At 51.9% G+C, this 3,708-nt stretch overlaps 1 pseudogene; it reads left to right on the forward strand.

Annotated features, from left to right (window-relative positions):
* The window catches only part of LOC100902152 (uncharacterized protein K02A2.6-like), a 7,486-nt pseudogene extending 5,053 nt beyond the window's left edge, over positions 1-2,433 (forward strand).
* Positions 2,434-3,708: the final 1,275 nt, after the last annotated feature.

Below are 3,708 nucleotides of genomic sequence, written 5' to 3' on the forward strand. Positions count from 1 at the left end.
GGGGGAAACGGGAAAGCGGGGAAACGGGAAAGCGGGGAAACGGGAAAGCGGGGAAACGGGAAAATGGGGAAACGGGAAAGCGGGGAAACGGGACATTGGGGAAACGGGAAATTGGGGGAACGGGAAATTAGGGAAACGGAAAAGTAGGGGAACGGGAAAGCAGGGAAACGGGGAAGTGGGGAAACGGGAAAAAGGGGAAACGGGAAAGTGGGGAAACGGGGAAGCCGGGAAACTTGGAGCCAGCGCAGTTGGAGCCAGCGCACTCGGAGCCAGCGCACTCGGAGCTAGCGCATGTGTAGTGAGTCTAGCGATACCGAGTCGCCGCGAAGCGGCGACCGGGAGCGCTAGTGCTTCTTATATTTATCATTTTGAAATCTGATGTCTCTGGTCCGCGACTCAACACAGCCCCCCCAGGCCGCATGAAGTGTTGTATTCGTCCGAGAACAGCTCTTCCGCAGCGCGAGTCGTTAAATTACATCTCTCTGAGTTGGAGAATGCAAGTGAAAAACATCATAACTATAGTGAGCCACAGCCATCGTGCAGCAATTACAAATCACATTGGGCTCGTCTGCTGCTCGAGTGAATTGACTCTCAAGGGGAGACAATGTCGCCTCATCAATAGAAAAAAGTTCGTAAAGTTCGCCACGATATTCTGGCAGTTGATGCCATTCAGTGTTTTGGGCTTGCCGACTCAGTACGCCGAGATGATCTCGTTCTCAGCGAACTCACAGCCGATCTTCTTCGCCAGTCTTAGGACAATCTCCTTCGGGTCCATCATCGGCTCAAGGGGAAAGTTGATCACCTCCACAGAGCTCTGTCTGACCTGGGTCTCGAGCACGAGCAGTCTCTCATTGTTCCGCGAGAGTTCTTTCTTGACTGCGGCCACCTCGTGTTTCAACGGAGCGATGCTATCACAGATGGTTGCTTCCACACTTTTCAATCTTGCTTCAATTTTCGAGAAAAACTTCTCCAACTGCTCAGTTTGAGCATCACTGAACGCAGCACACATTCTTCACTCCGAAAAACTCCAAAAATACAGGAAAACCAACTCCGCTCCAGCCAGGAATCGAACACTTGCCTCGAATGGATGAATGCATTCTGAATGTACTCGACCGGAGAGAGAGAGGCGTTAGCATGCGTGTTCGCGGTAGAGAAGTGGCACGTGTTCTCGTTGGAAGGAAGTTCCGATTTGCGGACGGACCACCAGTCGCTAACTACGCTTCTCGGAACGACGCGACGGGAGTAGGCAGAGCGCCGATGAGAATCGCCAGAAGGGTGGAACGGCTGAGCGGTTACAATTTTGTTATGGAATACCGCCCTGGAATCAGCAACAATGTCCCCGATATGCTTTCGAGATCGCCGTCGGGGGATCCAATCACAACTGACAACGAGGATGAACAGGTAATCGCTAACCTTCGGGCGGCAACTAAACCGTTGTCGTGGGAGGAAATTTCGGCACGATCAGAAACTGACAAAGAATAAATGAAAGTTAGGGAATCGCTTGGAGCAACTAAACCTAGAATAGCGGAACGGCAGTGGTCCTCGGTGATTCACGAATTGTCAGAAAGAGACGGAGTCATGTTGCGAGCGGAGAAAATCATACTACCGGTGTCCTTGCGTTGGAAAGCTATTGAGCTGGCTCATGAGGCACACCAGGGGATGGTGCGCACAAAGCAGCGGCTGCGCCAGATTTACTGGTGGCCGGGAATTGATCGAAATGTCGAAGAAGCCGTCAGGGAATGCGCAACATGCATAAACAGCGACCGCGTGGCGAAGCCGGGGCTCGCTCCAGTCGAACCAACCCCCTGGCCAGCTGGGCCTTGGGAGCGACTCGCGGTGGACGTCCGGGGACCTGACGGGTCCATGGGACTGCCGAGTCGATTCGCGGTGGTGATAATTGACTACTACTCGAAGTGGGCCGAGGTGGAATTCATGCAGGAAGTGTCGAGCGGAAGAGTCGTCGATATGTTCAGGAAGATCTTCCTGCGCGAGGGGTTGCCAAGATGCATCGTGAGTGATAACAGAAGCCAATTCATCAGCAGAGGATTCGCAGCCATGATAGCAGAGTTCCAGCTGACGCGTACGAAGTGCCCGGTCTTCCACGCGGCGTCCAACGGTTTGGTTGAACGTTTTAACCGAACGTTGGGAGGTTTCATAGCAACAGCCATGCGCGAGGGAGGAAAAATTCGAGACAGAGTGCTGGCCATGGTGGCAACCTATAACGCGACACCACAAGCCACCACAGGAAAGTCGCCGGCGGAGCTGCTCCATGGAAGAAGAATGCGAACGAAACTGGATGTCGTAGGAGGCCCGCAGACAAGTACACAAGACGATAGAGTCCGACGAAGAGTAGAAGAAAAGCAACGGGCGCAGAAAGACTACGCGGGTGGAAGAAGAGCTCCCGATGGAACAATCTTCGAGCCAGGCGACTGGGTAAGAGCGAAAAGGGTGCAATGGCATAAAGGCGAATCACGATATTTTCCCCCCGTCAGGATCGAGAAGCGGCTGGGCCGATCAGCGTACCACACCTCCGACAACCGAATGTGGCATCGTGACAGTCTGGTCCGGTGCGAGGCCGATGGCGTTGAGCGAAAGCAGGAGCCGCTAGTGGACGGCGAATCGGAACGACAGCCGGAGCAGGCTGTGTTCACGAGCGACGTAACATTCTCGGAAGAGGAGGAGAGGGAAAGTGGGAGCGAATTCGAGCTAACGTTATGCAGGGAAGAAGACTCGGAACAAACGGTACAAGGAGAATCATCGAATTCGAGCGACGTGGAAGCATATCTGACGACAGAGGAAGAAGAGTCGGCCACCGAAACACCGAGGCGGCCACACAGAAACCGTAGGAAGCCGGAGCGTTAAGGAGATTTTGTAACTAGATAATAGAAGTGATTATCTATTATCTATATATATAAAAACGTATGTCTGTTTGTCTGTTTGTCTGTCTGTCTGTCTGGTGTCACCTATAGACTCGAAAACGGCTGAACCGATCGTCGTGAAAATTTAGGAGCGTGTTCTGGGCGATCCAGCGGTGGTTATAGGGGGGTCAGTTCTCCGATGCGATGAGTCCTTCTACCTTCAAAAAATTTTTTGAGTGCCCCACCCACGAAAATTCGAAAACTCGGAAAAAAATTGAAAAATCCGAAATTCGCAAAATTCACAAACGCCTGAACCGATCGCCGTGAAAATTCAGGGGTGGGTTCTCGGGAGTTGTAGAAAAGCGATGAGGGGGTCGTCGTGCCCGTATGATGAGGATGAGCTCTCTTTCCCTTGGAAATTGAGTACCGGGTCCCTCACCGGAAATCGTTCGGCGGGAGTTTCCAGAGTTCTCCAGAATTTTCGTGATTCCTTCACATCTATATATATAAAAACGTATGTCTGTCTGTCTGTCTGGTGTCACCTATAGACTCGAAAACGGCTGAACCGATCGTCGTGAAAATTTAGGAGGGTGTTCTGGGCGATCCCCCGGTGGTTATAGGGGGGTCAGTTCTTCGATGCAATGAGTTCTTCTACCATAAAAAAATTATTTGAGTGGTCCTCTTGCCGAGAATCAAAGATTTTATCAAGGGAAAGACGGGAATTCTCAGGATTTCTTATCGGCTGGACCGATCGCCATGAGAAGGTGGATTCTCGGGAGCTCCCAAGAAGACTATCGGGGGTTGCCGTCATCAATGGCCTCTGTCTTTTTACTAATGAATCTCGCTGAAA

Source organism: Galendromus occidentalis, unplaced genomic scaffold (assembly GCF_000255335.2).
Source record: "Galendromus occidentalis unplaced genomic scaffold, Mocc_1.1 scf7180000076001, whole genome shotgun sequence".
NCBI lineage: Eukaryota > Metazoa > Arthropoda > Arachnida > Mesostigmata > Phytoseiidae > Galendromus > Galendromus occidentalis.